The sequence below is a fragment of the Hydra vulgaris genome, chromosome 07, assembly GCF_038396675.1.
Source record: "Hydra vulgaris chromosome 07, alternate assembly HydraT2T_AEP".
Taxonomy (NCBI): Eukaryota; Metazoa; Cnidaria; class Hydrozoa; order Anthoathecata; family Hydridae; genus Hydra; species Hydra vulgaris.
Genome location: NC_088926.1, coordinates 11,800,431 through 11,818,437, shown reverse-complemented (window position 1 = coordinate 11,818,437; position 18,007 = coordinate 11,800,431). Strand labels below are relative to the sequence as shown.

The window sequence follows — 18,007 nt, the reverse complement described above, 5'->3', positions numbered from 1 at the left end:
GTTTTTCGATTTGGTTGATCCAGACCATCTGTTAAGGTGGGGTGATTTACAAGTTTAATGATTTTTTAAGCAAGCAAGCCCAAAAAATAGAATTTGCAGTTCACAATTTTATCCAAATTTCATGCCTCTTTGAAACAGCCTCCCAAAATTACTTTTTTTAACAAAAAGTGTTTCTTATTAAAAAAGTATAGAGCTGTAGGCTCTTTACCATTTTGGGTTAATACATTACAATAAAAAGTATATAAAACAACAAATGATTAATTTGCCCAATATCAGGGCTCATCAGCATGTCTAGGAACATATTTTGTTCCAGACATGGACAATCGAAAAAAGAAAAAATAAGAACAGAAAAGAGAAAGACACAAATACAAACAGATTTATACGCATTGTCAACTAAAAGGTTATATATATTTTTTTATATTACAAGATTCAAAAATAAAGTCAAACCAAATTAAACCTTAAAGACAAGAAAGGAGATCATTTTTGATCAAATGAAAAAAAAGGTAGCGGTTTTTGAAGTTAGGGGAAAGGCGCCTATGATGGCATACTTAACTTTGAAGCTTCATTATTCAGTATCCTGAAGACCAATAATAAAAGTTTTGATATGGATACATTCCTTGTTACATCTAGAACAATAATTACCCTGGGAGTTTTCATCAGTTTTATTTTTTTATAAGTTATTCTTATTGTAAAAAAAAGCACAAGTATGCCATCATAGGCAACCACTGCTCCTATGATGGCATAGGAGAGTATGGGGCTAGTTAGGATCGAGGGTAACTTAATGATTTCATTTAACCTTAGAGTCTTCCCTCAGAAAAGCCAGAAATTACTCGAAACCATCCTAATTTACCATTTCATGCTACACACCAGCATTGTAAAATTTTGCGCGTGCGCATAGGATATATTGCGTTTTACGTATTTTTTGGACCAAAAAAAAATTTTGGTCCAAAAAATCGCTTTCTTTTAATTTTACTTAAAAATAAGTTTTTCTTATAAAAAAAAAAAAGGTTTTCCCAACTCGTCAGTATGCCATCATGGGTAAAATTCATCATTTTCATTAAAACAAGCTGTATCTGCTTTGTTCAAAGATAAAATTAAAGTAACTACTCCACTAAATGCACAAAACTTGAATATAAAATGCATGAAAATTTCATTTCTGCACAGTCAATAGTAAAATCACAATCTTAATTATATGAAGGAAATAAAACTACAACAGCACATCCCAAATTCGATTTTTGTTGATTATAAAAACAATACTTGTGCACAAGGGACGTTTTTTCACTAAAACTAATGTAAAGTCAGTATAGTCATGTAGGTCTAATCATTTTTTTACCAAAACCAATTTTAATGGAAATATGACTGGTATGCCATCATAGGCGTACGCCATCATAGGCGCCTTTCCCCTACAATAAAAAACTGGATTAAATGGCAGAAAAACTTAAAAGTATTACCCAGTGAAAAAGCGCACATGGGATACGCGTGGATTTTTTCCATATGAAACCTATGTGGGGATTATTATTTTGTCCCATGTGGGTTTCATATGGTAAATCCCACATGGATTCCATATGGTAAATCCCATATGGGATACGCGTAGGTTTTTACCATGTCTAACCCATATGGGGATTATTATTTTGTCCCATGTGGGTTTCATATGGTAAATCCCACATGGGTTTTATGTGGTAAATCCTACATGGGATAGAGGTGGAAAACACTACATGTTATAGATCTTAACTGCCACATATTTTAATCCAAATGGTATAAAAGTAGTCAATACTAGACAAATGAAAGTCCGAATGCTTCTATGATTAATTTTTCAAATTCTTTCAATTTAAAAATCACTTAAATAGTAATTTAAAATTAATCATCGAAGTTTTCAGAGAGGCTTAACTTAATCTGGTATTTGCTACTTTATCCCATTTGGTATTCAAAATGTGTAGCATTTTTGATCTTTTACATGTGATGTTTTCCACCTATAACCTATGTGGGATTTACCTTAAACTATTATGACGAAATTTTCTAAAATTAAAAAACGTGTTGCAAAATGAATTTATTTTAAAATAAATGCTATTAATCAATACATCCAAAGTGAATATTAAAAATATTATTTTTTCTTTTGCGATTTACACGCCGTTTTTTGTCATGGGTTTAATTAAATTGCTTTGTATCTTCTAACTTTCTTCAAACATTTTCTAAAAAAAATATATAAATACAAATATATATAAATATATATATATATATATATATATATATATATATATATATATATATATATATATATATATATATATATATATATATATATATATATATATATATATATATATATATATATAGAGAGAGAGAGAGAGAGAGAGAGAGAGAGTGAGAAAAAAAGAGATCAATATATCTCAACACAAAAAAGTTTTATCAATATATCTCAACAAGGTAAATATTTACAAATCCAAACATATTGAGAGACATAAAGGCTAATGAGAAAATAAAAAACATGATAAGTAAATAGCATAATAAATTACCAAAACTAATTTTCACATAAATTATGATAGCTTTAGTATTTTCGTTTTAGATTCTTTCCTACTGCTGGGAGTGGTAATTAGTGAGTAATTCTTTAGCAGAATATTAGAATATACTCTGCATTGTTTTTTTGTGATTTTAAATTTATATTTAGCAGCAATGAACTGAAACTGAGTAACACAAAATGTTCTGCATAAAGGGTCAGTACCACCTTGAAAAAAAAAAGCAAAATATTGACCATTAGACAAGAGTATCAGAAAGAATTTCAAGTCCGCCTCTGTTTAGGCTATTCAGATAACTTCCATATTTATAATAATAATTGGTAGAATCATCATAAATTTTTATTTCGCTTTTTTGCACATAGCCAGCTATGTAAGCTATAGCCACTAATGTAGATTTGTTAACTGAGCTTTCAAGATCATGTATATTATCCAGAAGTTCTTTTTCATCAGTAGAAATATCTCTAAAACATATGTCACAAGTATGACCATCGATACCATCGATACAGGAATGTCAAGTTGTAATATCAATTTAGTATGTTGAATATTTTTTTTCAATTACAGATTTAACAATTATAAAGTAAGTACCTCCAGATCCCTGTTGAAGCTTAGAAAAAGCTTTTTCAAGTGGATCTGTTGAAAACCAATCTAATAAGACATACTTTGCTCCATTACTTAACAAAGTTTCTACGAGATCAATAAAGCCATAACATGAATGCAATATTGCATTGCTAGTATCTAGTGTAAGCTGTTTTACACGCTTACCTGTAGGTTTTATAAAATTTGACAGTTCAGCAATATCTCGTAGCAGTTGTAACTGTTGATCACCAACTGAGTGGATTTCTCTGCATAATTCATTTCTAAACCGAATGCCAGCACCAGGTGCTTTGACATTAACAACATTCGAAAAAAAATTATTTTTTCAATAAATACAGCAGTACCTTCAAATGCTTTATTTTCAATCTCTGGATGCGTTCTTAATGCAGCTACTGTTTCTTCAGAAAAAACAGACAAACAAAACTTTACAGATTGTCTCTCTGTTGGTTTTGGATAAACTGATTTAGCTGTAAGTTTAGAGAGTTTAAAAAGACTATTGCACTCAGTTTTATATAAAGTTTCTAAATCACTCCACTTAGCCAAAGCCAGTTCTTTATTGTTCAAAAACTGAAGTTCGCCATTCTTTTCTGTCAACCAATTGTTTTGTATAGATTTTAAGAGATGCACATAATCATACAATAAATATATACCTGATATTGTTAACCATGGTTTACTATCAACTGTTTTAAACATTCCAAAAAATCTTTGATTTACTCGGTTACCATCAGCAGTTATTACCAGTGTCTTACTATTTTCAATATTATTTATTGTATCAACAACTTTTTGACATTGAGCAAACTGAAATTCAGAGGAAAGATTTGCAACAGGTTGAGCTCTACATATAAATTCTGAACCTCCAAAAAGACATTTAATCATAAATAATAAAATTGTTTTAGCTAACTTTTCAGGGTAGTTTACTGCTTGACCAAACAAAGCACCTCTTTAGTAAAGTAATGAAGCTTTGACATAAATCTCATCAATTAGTAGTATGGTTAATAAGTTCTTTTCAATTGATCTAAATTCAATAAAATACTATTTATAAAACTTAGGTCCTCCATTGAGCTTATTTTTGAAGTCAATCGTGTTAAAGTCCTTATACTTGGCAACTTGTAGTCAATACACAAACAATCATATAAACTTCGTCGCATAGCCAATTACTCATATGGTCTACATATAATATCTGTATTATATAAAACTTCACCAACATTAACTTTTCTCATAGCATTAAGGTGTTTGAATAAAATATTTGAAGCAAACTTTCTTTATTTTTTAAAAATCTAACTGCTTCAAATAAAGCTGATTTTGTTTTTTTTTGTTCTGAAGTTGTGCCATTATGGTTAGCTACAAATGAATAATCATTGAAAATTACTAAAATAAATAATGAAACACCAAGTTTGTACATTTTTGATTGTATGTGTAAACCTTTTTTATTAAGCTGGAAAACAATAACATCGTTATTATCACTTAACAAAGATTGAACATCGTCAAATATTAGTTCATCCACTTTTAGAAAATCATTTAACTCATCTGGTAAAATGCTTCGAAAACCGCTTGAAGTTACAGTTTTTCTAACTTTACTTGCTGGTGTGGCTAAACAACTAGGCAGAATATTTTTAAAAACAGATGGTGGGTTTAAAGGTCGTTGCTTCCCATATTTGCTTTCAAAAGGTGCTTCATTTGGCCAATGCAGTCAACATACTGCTGTATAGTCTGTAACAATAAAACCAGTTCTTGGGATAGCTTCACTACATCTTTTTCTCTCCTCTAGATTCTTCAGGAATTTATAAATTGATATTTTTGTTGTAGTTGAGATAGTTCGACTTGCAAAGAGATACACAGCATTTTAAAGGCATTTTAATTATTAAAAAAACTTATCGTTAGTTTGATAATATTACAATGTAACGCCTTGAACCTTACAACGTTATCGTCTTGAAGTTGCGCTATCTAATTTATAAACCAATCAAATTTTAAAGATTTATTAAAAAAGCGCAAACACAAACTTTCGTCTAATGTTAAAAGATGAAAATGTAAACACAGTATTAGGAATTGGCCTTCAGTTTAACAACTTTGTTGCGCGATGTCAAGGCCTGTTATTATAGAAGGCCGTGGTCACACATAATATAAAATTCTGAAACTAATAAACAAACATCTAAATTTCTGTAATTAAATCTTTGATCATTGGCTTCATATCCTATCTTATTTTCATATCATAATCTATTATGGTATTATTTATATAACATATCACAACAATATTATTAAATTTGTGATGTTCAAATACCATATGAACATTCTCTAACATGTTCATATGATATTTGAATATAGTTCTTGAGTACATTATCTGCAAACAATTAACTGATGCAAGTTCAAATGTTGTCAAAAACCAAGCATGCATGCATGGGACACTGCAGTGTTCCACAAAGAAATGCTGGTTTAAAAGTCAAAGAATTCCCAATTTTCTTTATTAGAAAAAAAAAAATTAAAATAGGGGGGAGATAGGGAGGTTTCTGTAACTTTTTTTAGGCTACAAAACTTTTAACTTTAGATATAATAAGGTTCATAAAACTCAAGGGACTTACGAAGTACATTGAGGAACAAAAACAGGATATTTACAGAAACTTTTCAATTTTTAATCTGGAGTACCACAGTGTTATTGCAAATAAAGTGTCTGGGTCCAGTATTCAAAGTAATATGATCGAAAGTAATATATAAATTAAATAAAATGCTTTAAAATGCATGCAGTTATACATATAACTCCTGATAGTTAACTATATGTAAAACTAGTTATACTTAAAATTTATTATATAAACTTATTTTTTAAGGTTATGCTTGAACAAATTAGTGCCAATTAATTCAAATTCAAGATTTAGTTCAAGTTCAAGTTCTTATTTGTTCATTGTTTTTTCACTATTTTATATTTATTTGTTCAAATTTGTTAACTAGTACTAATCTTACTACAGTAAGAATATTTATCATTGTTGAACATGATTTTATTAGTAACTTAATTTTACTTTCAACATATTTTGACAACACCCTTTATATTTTAAATGATGACAGTTTTACTTTTCTATTGATGTTAAATTTATTACGTTTCAATAACTCAGATTGAATTTTAACTGAATTATTGTAAGCTTTGTAGGGGTTTGTTGTATATCAAATGGTGTTGTAAATAAAGCAAAAATAATATATATATATATATATATATATACATATATATATATATATATATATATATATATATACATATATATATATATATATATATATATATATATATATACATATATATACATATATATACATATATACATATATATATATATATATATATATATATATATATATATATATATATATATATATATATATATATATATATATATATATATATATATATATATATATATATATATATAGTATTTAGGCTATGGGGTCATCCATAAATGATGCAAGTAGATAGAGGGGCAGTGTGAGTTTAACAATAATTGACAATGGGGAGGGGATGTTGAGACCAAAATAATGTCAATTAAAAAATTGAATTAAAAAAAAAATTAAATTATTTTATTTAAAAAAAAAGTAAAACAATTTATGCTAGCTATGAGCAGGTTTTAGAGGTATTTACACCAACAATGTGGTCTAAAAACTTCTTGCTTTTGTTGCTTAAAACTGTAGAGGATCATAGGAAAAACAATTTAAATTCAGAAATAAGCTTGCTTATTTGAAAGAACAATTTGTGTTTGTTTTTTTACTTTTAGTACTGTTGAGAATAAATGTATAATTGAACCAGAAAAAAATTGATGGTATATGCATTTTTTATATTATATTAGCAATTCAGATATACCATCATAATATGATAACAAAAACTGACATCATTTTCAATTAGAGATGACAAAAAATTGACTGAGTTTGATAAAGGGTGAAGGTGTTCAATAAACCGGGTCATCATCTGACATCATTATGCATAGATGACCCTATGATTTAGGTAAAATAAGTAATCAATTTGCCATATTTCTCTTTAGAAAGTGTAAGGAAAAAGCATTATTATGCTGAGAACCTACATATTGAGCAAGCTTTGACCACCTATTTTATAAATTTGAGAGACAGAAGATGACGTGCGAATTGCAAAAGAACTAATAATAATACTCTAAATTGATTTTAACTTTGTAGACTAACTAGTATAGTATTTAGAAATAATAAATGAAGTTTACATGATTTTTATAATTTGTATTTATTTCCATTAATTATCAGTTGTCAGTCTCTATTTTATAAAATGAATTAAAAAACTATTTATTTATAGTATAATAATAATAATACATAAATTTTTATTTTAAATAATATTTTCCTAATGCTATTATCATCATGTTAATGGTATTCGTTTTAAAGTGAAATTTTGTATCAATTTTATTGTTTTAATGTATATATATATATATATATATATATATATATATATATATATATATATATATATATTTTTTAATTTATATAAAACACCATTTGATATACAACAAACCCCTACAAAGCTTACAATAATTCAGTTAAGATTCAATCTGGATTATTGAAACGTAATAAATTTAACATCAATAGAAAAGTAAAGCTGTCATCATATAAAATGTAAAGGGTGTTGTCAAAATATGTTGAATTAAATAAAATTAAGTTACTAATAAAATCATGTTCAACAATGATAAACACTCTTACTGTAGTAAGAAATAGTACTAATTGATAAATTTGAACAAATAAATCCAAAATTAACAAAAACAATGAATAAATAAGAACTTTAACTTGAACTTTAACTAAATCTTGAATTTGAATTAATTGGTACTAATTTGTTCAAGCATAACCTTAAAAAATAAGTTTTTATAACAAATTATATGTATAACTAGTTATACATCTAGTTAACTATCAGGAATATAACTCGGAGTTATACGTATAACTTATATGTATAACTATATGCATTTTACAGCATATTATTTTATTTAAACATTACTTTAGATCATATTCCTTTGAAAACTGGACCCAGAGGCTTTATTCCCAATAACACTGCGGTACTCTAGATTAAAAATTGAAAAGTTTCTGTAAATATCCTGTTTTTGTTCCTCAATGTAGTTCGTAAGTCCCTTAAGTCTTAAGGACCTTATTATATCTAAAGTTAAAAGTTTTGGAGCATAAAAAAAGTTACAGAAACCCACTCCATCCTATTTTTTTCTTTATTTAATAAAAAAAATTGGGAATTCTTTGACTTTCAAACCTGCATTTCTTTGTGGGACACTGCAGTGTCCCATGCATGCAAGATTGGTTTTTGACAACATTTCAACTTGCATCAGTTAATTGTTTGCAAATAATATACTCAGGATCTATATTCAAATAACTATTATATTATCCTAATAACACGTCTATTTGCACAAATCTTTATCTTATTTCTATAAAGAAAGATAAACATTATTCGTGGTACTTACATACTTGCCTGCCATACTCTATATTAATATAAAATATTTTCACGCAAAATAAATGTAACGCAATGCAATTTAAAAATGTCGATTTAAATTTATTTATTTTTAATTAAAAAAAAATTTTTTTTTTTTAGTTTCCAGCCTTCAAATTAATTCCCATGCAAATCCCACAAGAAACCCACGTGGGATTTCCCATATGAGTTAATACCATATGGTTCCCACATGTAACCCATGTGGGATTACCCACATGGGTTTAAAGTGACAAATTTCCATACGGATACCACATGGGAAAATCCGTCCCACGTAAATCCCATCAATCCCACACGGAACCCACGTGGAACCCATGTGGGACGCGGTTTTATTTTTCACTGGGTATTAGGTTGATTGAGAGAAAATTTATTTAAAATTATTCTTATTGTTTTTGTTTTTTTATTTTGTTGCAAAATTAGAAAATGATAGAAAGAGATTGTCAATGTCAGAAAGAGAAGGTCAGTATTTGCCTGAACTATGACCACTAATCATATAGCTGATCCCAAACAAAAGTATGGGGTTACGAATAACCTGTCTTGTTAAGGATACCATTGATGTCTTGGCCTTTCTAGGGGTTTCCATGCCTATTTGTTAGCTGTTATATGTAGAGCGGTGATAATCGACAAGAATATCTTAATATAAAGTAGTTGGAGTGCGTTAGAACAAGCTTCATAAACACTATTCATTGAAATCAAGTTATTGATTTTTTATAGAAAATCTGTTATTAACATAATCAATACAAGGAACAATTTCTTGATAGATAAACATTTAGTGTCCGGACTCTCGATTCGATAAAAACTAGTTCGGAACGGAACGGAATGAAAATTTTATTCCGACTTACGGTAAAAATCTCTTTCGAGAAAAAAAATCTTTCTCGAAAGTCGGAAATGTATCGAATTTTTCGAGAATGTTCGTAATGTTTCGGCAATCATACTTTGTCAAAAAATTGTAAGTTTATCATTTTTTGTCGAATTTTTTTTACTTTAATCCACAACATTTTTGAAGTAATTAGCTTATAGGATATAAAAAGTCTAAGGCATAAATTAACATAAATTGTTAGTTTTTAATTCCACTGCTTTTTACAGAAATAAAAAAAATATTTTATGATAAAACAAACTTATTGTAATAATTAATCAGTGAACCTAAAATTCAACTTTTTTATCATTTGTTTAATCTTTTATATCACATAGAGGAACTCTGCATTTGAGCTTTGACCTTCTCTGGCTTTTGACTGGGTTTGGAACAAATCCTCTGGTCTAATGTACACTCTTCTTTTTTTCTGTTGTGAACTCGGAAACGAGAAATAATAATTTATCGTTTCCGAATTTTTCAGTTTTTATCAAAAATTTCTCGAAATTTCTCGTAAACCGGAATTTTATCCGGACACTATATACATTAATGAGTCATTTTCTCATTCCGTCAACTCCGTTACTGAAATTTTGTCCTACAACTATAAAAAATTCTTGTACAAGTAACATAAAAAACAGCACCGTGGGTAGTAATACTTATCGTTAATATAAAGTAGCATTTTATTGGATATTTCCAACTAAAATTTAAACTTTTGTGTGCACAATTGTTAATCAAAAATGTCCACTCCGTAGATGTCCTGCATCTAGGACTATATTGTCCTAGATGCAGGACATCTACGGATTATACTCAATAATTTTTTTTCTTTTATATTAAGGCTAATTGGGGACAATTTTTTTTCTTTTATATTAAGGCTAATTGGGGACATAATTTGGTGCTTTAGACATGCTAATATATGGTATTTTAATACATGTATTAATTTACACCTTATCCTGTTGTAGCTCTTATCAAAAACTTGCTGTCCCCACATTTTTTGTCCACTCCGTCATTACATTCTAAAATAGTCACAGGTTTGTAGTTTTTACTTATTTACTAATTAAAATAATGAAAAAAAGTCCAGTTCTATGAAATTTGTTAACATTTAAAGTTATATTGGGTTGCAAGCATTATTTATATTAAAATGAGAGCCTAATTACCTTATTTTAAAAATGATATTCTTATTCGAAGTCTACTCCGTTACGCTTTTTTATTCCGTAAAGTTACAAATTTTAATATGGCGTGTTTTAGTACTCTTTAAATCTTTTGGACAATATAGCAAATAAAAGATTTTAAAGATGTTTTCCAATGAGTAATAATGAGATATTATTGATTATGTATAATTATGTCTACTCCGTTACTGTCAACTCCGTGATTTCCTCCTAATAATGGAGTTGACAAAAACATAACGGAGCTGACATCACGAAGATAAAAAAAATCAAAAGCTTTAAACTAAGCTATTTTCTGCATTAAATAAACAAATCAACCATTAGGGACTTACTGCAGCGATAAAATATGATTACCTTACAGCGTTAAATATGATTACCATATGTACGCTGGTTCTTTTACTTTCAAGTTATTGTAAGAGTAATTTGTAAGTATTTTAGTATTAGGATTTCATTACGGTAAAAAAATATTTGTGTATTTTATTATTTTGCTAATTTATTTGTTTCTATAATAATTAAATTTATTTTAAGTACTTCCGTGAATTTCTTTTTAATATTGCAGAATTTTAACAGTGATGAAAGTATTACTTCGGCAAATGCAATGGATGTCAATGATTACCAGTTTCAACATTTAAGCAACAATATCATTGATCTGGTTAATTTCGATGAAAATTTGAATATCTTGTTGATTGAAGCAAATGATGTTGTGAGCGACCACGACTATCTTTACATTAATGATGTATGGTAATGATCCAGTAACGGAGCGGACAGTATTTGTACAACTTAAATCCGAAAAAGATTTTTGTCGAGTTAGTTTCTTTTTTTAAAGACGCTTTACCTTTTTTAAAGAGACAATGTACTGAATTTATTTGTATACTAAGATTTTCCCTTTAATTTAAAATGTAACTTATACTGTTTTGCTTTTAAATAATAAATAATTAGCAAATGTCAGTAACGGAGCAGACATTGTCGCATAAATTAAATTTTTTATGTCATTAAAGTTGGCTAATATACTAAACATGTAGGCTGTAATTATAGTACCCAGTATATTTCACTACAAAAATAGAATTTGTTGCAAAAATAATAATAATTCACAGATGTAGTTACATTTATGTTACTGTAACGGAGTGGAAAAAATTATTGGGCCTCATTTCTTGATGATATCCAAAAACATTTAAAAAGCAGATTTGTGCAAAACCAAATCTATTTTTTACATCCCTAATAATGAAATTTAACATACTTGTTAAAATTTTATAGATAGTCCAAACTTTATTTTCATGCAACATTAGTTGCGACAAAACCGTCTTATGAGAAATTGACTCTAATACCAAACTATTAAGTCGATTATCTGACGTTGTTGTCCTTGTATAGTTTAAGTAGTTGTTCAGTATATCGTTGTTATTGTATAGTTTAGTTTTTTTTAACTGACGCAAAACTGAAAAACTCCTCTCACACTCACATAAAGTAACAAGAAGTATCCCTAGTATCTTTAAAGCTATCTTAATATTTTCAAATCCAGGAAATGATATTGATTTAAGAGTTAAGGATTTATTGTCAGGAATTGTTCCAGAGAATCTTTCCCAATATGTTTCCCTAAGAACTAGTTCCCTATTCAACACACCGATATCAGGGAAATCACCTATATAAAAATTACAGAACATTTTAAACTGCTGCCTCCAACACAATTGGCTTTTAAGAAAAGAAATCATAATAAATGGAATAATTGCTAACCCTTTATATGCAGCTACAGTTTCTGGTTTAAATCTTGTAGATATAGATGCATGATCTATTAGAGGGATAACAGCTCTTTTGAAGTATTGTGAAACAGGCTCTGATGGAACATTAGAGCAATATTTTTGAATAGAACAGGTTCTTGGTTTCAAAACCAAAATATTAGCTTTACTTGAAAGCAAACATGATGCTTTGAAGAAGCTATTTTGAAAACTATCTATATCATTTCTGATAGAAACAAATTTGTTTTTAAGAGCTGTAAGGTGCAAACTAAGGGATTGCAGTAGTGAGAAAAGTTGGTATTGTATTCTGGTTGGAATTAATAACCAGTCATTACCGAAGTTATGATATTAAAATTGAAAGTAAGTTTTTTAAATATCAACACTTACAAAAGTTTGCTATTGAATGGTATATTTTGAAAGTATTTGATAGTGTAAACTTAAATTATCGTCACTATTAATAGAACCAAACACCTCTTTTGATTAGCCCGCCTACAAGACAAAATATACTATCTTAAATGATTGTTCGTATTTTTTACAACACTCCACCCTTTTGAAATTTTAAAAAAAAAATTAACATTTTTAAATTTGTTTTTATTTCCCCACAGACAAAATATGTATCAAGGCTTGATCAAAATTACATTGGTTTTTTCTTTTTTAATATTTTATTAATAAAAATAAATATAGTTCAAATTCAAGTCTCCAACACTTGTGAGAAATACATTATCAACTCTTGGCATTATCAACTCTTAAGATGTCACTTTTTTTAAAACAACAAAACAATGTTATTCTCACAATTAATTTTTTTAGATAGACCTGTAAATTTTATTTTTAAAAGAAATAACCTCTGCAAAAAAATTAAACCATAAAAATAATTGAAAATTAATTATTTTATGAAATTTACTTAATAGAGTAGAATCTCTCTAATTCGAATTTTATGGTGAAAATTATAAGTTCGAATTATAGAAATTTTCGAACTATAAAAAGTTGATTTTTCTTAAACGCATTTTACGGTGACTTTGCATATAATCAAATTATGAAGGTTTTCGAATTAAGGAGATTCTAATTAGAGAGATTGTATTGTATAATTTATTTTTAATAAAAGTTTAAATGGAGAATTATTTTTAATAAAATGTCAAATGTTCAGGTAAAATTCTTATGCTCTAAAGTTTTTTAATTTAGGACAAAATACTTTATTTCCAAAAGTTCAAGTCGAACTTGACTCAAGTTCGCTTCATGCATTCTACCCTATATCTTGAAATTTTTTTTCTAAATTACAAGACTAATTAATAAATAATAATTAATAAATAAAATAAAATAATATATTAATTAAAATTAATAATATAATAACATATAAAATATATAAGTAAAAATAATAATTAATAAATAATTAACTTACATGTTATTATGTTACTTATTATAATTTTTTAAAAATGTTTACTTATTTAAACCTTGAATTTAAAATTATAAACTTAATTTTTACGTTCTTAAGGTGGTAGTATAGTAATTAGCAAAAAAAAAAAAAATCACCTTTTTCAAATAAAAAAAAATTCTACAATGTGTAATATAACATCAGTAAGCAAAAAAAAAAAAAAAAAAAAAAAATTATGACAAATCTTCTTCAGCATAATTATCGCTGAAGGCCCATAAATGGGGTAAACTGTGACAGAGATTTTTCAAGAACCCTTATATATTTTTTATTGAAAATTTGGCTGGTGATATATTACATGTGGCATTGCAACATAGACTAGAAGATTTTGATATGGTCAAAAAAATCAAAAAATATTTGCATTTGTGTAAAATTTTGCAATTTTGGGGGTAATTTATGAAAAAAAATGATTAAAAATTACTGAACGAGAGAAGCAATAAAAATTATCCTAGTGTATGTTGTAGATACTAATGTAGTGAGTATGTGTGCCAAATTTCAAGTAAATCTGATAATTGGTTTTTTAAAAAATCCACGTCGCAAACCCCAAATACATGATTTTGAGAAAAACGCAATTAAAAAAAAAAAGAAGAATAAAATAGTTCAAAATTCACCACTTTTATATGTTACACCTTCCAGTTCTTCATTTTGGTCACAAAAACCTTTTTTTATTGCTCTTAACTTTTTTCTTCTTGATTTTACTTTAGTACTACATTGTTTTTCTGCTTTAATGATTCGTTTATTGTCTTTACATAAACAGTAATTTTGCGCATTTACACCGAATTCCATTCCAAGCTCATTAAACAATTTATTTAAGAACTGCTGCCCTTCATTAAAATTTAGTACAGCTGAGGCTACTCCTATACTTAGAGCAGTTCTTCCAATAAATATATCTTTTGGGCATCGCTTCCATATCAACTGGTTTAAAGACTCATTGGGATTCTGCGTTTTTCCATGCAAACATTTTTCAAGAAGTTTATCGGAACCAAGGTCTATAAATATTGGTTTGATAGTGTTGCAGACAGCAGCGGGAATACAAATATTTTCTTTATATGAAATTTTGCCAGTCAGTTTGTCAGACTGGAATTTGCACCAAGAATCTTTGGTACGCAAACAAAACTGATGACGCGTTTCGCCATCACAACTTTCAGAACAGTGAAAAAGTACAGCTGCAACACTCTTTTTCATTCCATATAAATTTCCAACGTTTTGCCTTATTGCCTTACCATAATAATTTTGCAATGTATTTATAACATGTTCTGTTAAGCGACCTGCTCCTCCTAACTTTTTGCCATCACATAAAGTTTCTTTATTTTGTTTTTTTAAGTTTCTTAATCTAGTACCAACACGTTTTTGAATATGCCCAATGCACTCTGCTTTTTCATTTCAAAATCTCCATAAGGTTTTGCAGAAACGACATTAACATATGAACTGCTATCTCCATCTCCTAGAAACGTTGTATATCTCAAATTATTTTTTTTTTCAGAACGCAAAAATATTTTTATTGTACCACTTGATTCCATAGAGGAGGCTGAACCGGTATGACTGATTTTGCACTTTTTATAATGTAAGGAGTGAAAATCATTATATTCTTCATGATGTGTGTACTTTTTTAACTCCCATATAGAACACAACTTACAAGTTTTTGTTTCTATTTCGTAATCAACACACTTACCATTTTCTACAGCAACAGCTGTTACTAATCCATTGTTTGAGGTGTATCCACGTTTCTGCCATGATCCATCAAACCCACAAATAATATCTTTAGATGTTTCATTGATTGATAGTAACTCATTTGCTGCATTTGACATGCTTTTGTCAACCAAACTTTGATAGACATCCAACATTATGTGCAATGTGTCATTATAGCAGTTTTTATTCATTGGAGGGTTCATGTTCATAATTCCACAAAATGTTTCTATTGCTGAAAATCCCTTACCCATTTCACGAAATGCAATTACTGTACGAGTGTTTATGTCAAAGCGTTTTCGTCCAACACAATTAATTTTTTTATCCATTTTAGCAGATGTAAAAAAAATCGTTTCCCATTCACAATCACTGCAACAAATTTTTAGTCCAATACTTAGGCCATATTTTTTTGAAGAATCAAACTGCAAATTTACTAACTTGTTACATTCTGGGCATTTAAGGACCATTATTGCTTTTTTAAGTAAACCAAAGTTCATAATAAAGTTAAAGTCTTCATTTATCTGTTGAGGTTCATTTACAACTTCTTTGTTGAACAACTTCTTGTAGGATGAGGAACATGGTATGTTTTCAACTGAAGGTATGGCTACGGTTTCATTATTTTTGCAGACATTTGTATGTCTGTTTCCATAAAACTTTCTTTTCTTATTTTGGTATACTCTTTTAGAAGATTGTTTTCTTTTCGTTCGACCCATTACACTTTTATTAAAATAAGATATTTAAAAAATTGACTGATGTATACTACACTATAGACTATTGGTGAACTTATAAAGAGCATAAAATAGCAATAAAGCGTGCTCATTCGCGTATAAATCGAGTCAATAAACAAGAAGTAACTGCTGATTAACAATTTTCATTATAAAAGTTTAGCATGAAACTGTTTTTATTGTTTATATATAACTTTGATTGCAAAAACCCGTAGCAACCTGGTAAATAAAGCGTTGCTACGGATAAAAATTGATATTGAACAATTTAAAAGCAATTTCAGAGGTATATACTGATTTTTTTATTATAAAGCAAGATAAGATTTCGACTCTACAATAGTTATATTAGCTAAAAAATGTATTTTTAAAAAATGAATTTTTCAATTTTAATTACTATACTACCACCTTAATTTAATGATTTTGCATCGCTGCGCTTTAAAGTCTTCAAAAACGTGGCGGCAGTTTTTGCGAACTTAAAACTATTTAAAATACGGCGATACGCGTAAAAATAAGAAGAGTAAGTAAAAATTTGGACAATCTAAAACACTCCTTCAATTGAACGCATAGTAATTAAACTGTAATGCTAAAATAATTTTACGACTAACCTCCCTCTCCTTGTCACAAAATTCTGCTTCTCCTCCCCCCGCCCCCTCTCTCCAATGAGCGTGACGTAATTTATTGATGACCCCTTAGTACAAGGTTAAGTTTGTGAACTCGTCTTAGAAATCTTTCAGGTTGATTAGTCTAGCCTTGATTTAAAAAATACCAAGAAAAGTCTTGTTATTTCTTAAATTACTAGTTATTTTTTAAGGTTGGTTTTGATTCATTCAAGACTTTTCAAGACAAGACTGAAATGACTTGTCTTGAAAATGACTTGACTTGTCTAGTCTCGGTATCGTCTTGTCTTGTATTGCTAAAATGAGTTTAACAAGACTCTTTATTTCAAGACGCAGACCCTTAATAAAAAATAAAAAAAATTAACAACATAATTTATTTTCAAAAATGCGTTACATTGAATGCAAATCGGAACAGTATTTCAAAACGGAGGCAGTAATATTTTTTATTATAAAAATCACAAGCGTTTGAAGTTTTTAAAAAAAAAAAAGTATATTTACTTAAACTTACTATAAAAATTTATAGTTTTTGATAATGTTATTTAGTTTTATATAGGATTATTACTATTTTGTTTCACTTTTATAAAGCTATATTTTTTAATATTTGTTTTGAATTAAATTTTTTAATAAAGTTCGTTTTAAAAATCTTATTTAAAAGTTTATAATATTTTATGCTATCAGACAACTCACTGCCGAAATAGCTCAGTTGGGAGAGCGTCAGACTGAAGATCTGAAGGTCCCTGGTTCAATCCCGGGTTTCGGCAAATGGTTAACTTTTATAATAATTTTCATTTTTTGTTCTTTAGCGATACAACTAGAGGCAATTTTACGGGGCAGGGTGTGTATATGTGTGTGTGTGTGTGTGGGGGGGGGGGGTCACTAGAAAATCACCTTCTTGGGGTTGGAGTGTTACACACTCCTCCCTCCCAAAGAGGGTGATTTTCGAGTTATATTTCCCTCCCAAAGAAGTAGATTTCGAGTCGAGAATCGCCTCTGGATACAACATTGTACTTATTTGTTAATTCTTTATTAACTTTGGTTAACTTTACACAGTAAAGGATTGTAAACTTTTACAATTTGTATTTAGAGAGAACAAAAAAACACAGACGCAGTGGCATTGGAAGGTTTTTAAATGTTTGAAATAACCAACTTTTAAACAAAAAGAATATTCCATATTTTTTTACGTTCATATGTATGACGAAAAGATTTTTCACAAAAAAAATTACTGTGATAGGA

The 18,007-nt window shown here is 28.3% G+C and overlaps 1 long non-coding RNA gene and 1 other non-coding gene across 2 annotated transcripts; both read left to right on the top strand.

Moving 5' to 3' along the window:
• Positions 1 to 13,329: 13,329 nt before the first annotated feature.
• LOC136082108 (uncharacterized) lies at positions 13,330 to 18,007 on the top strand. Its single transcript, XR_010639396.1, has 3 exons — positions 13,330 to 13,467; positions 17,453 to 17,539; positions 17,859 to 18,007. It is a non-coding gene; the product is annotated as an uncharacterized LOC136082108 (long non-coding RNA).
• Positions 17,463 to 17,535, top strand: trnaf-gaa (transfer RNA phenylalanine (anticodon GAA)). The gene has a single exon. It is a non-coding gene; the product is annotated as a tRNA-Phe (tRNA).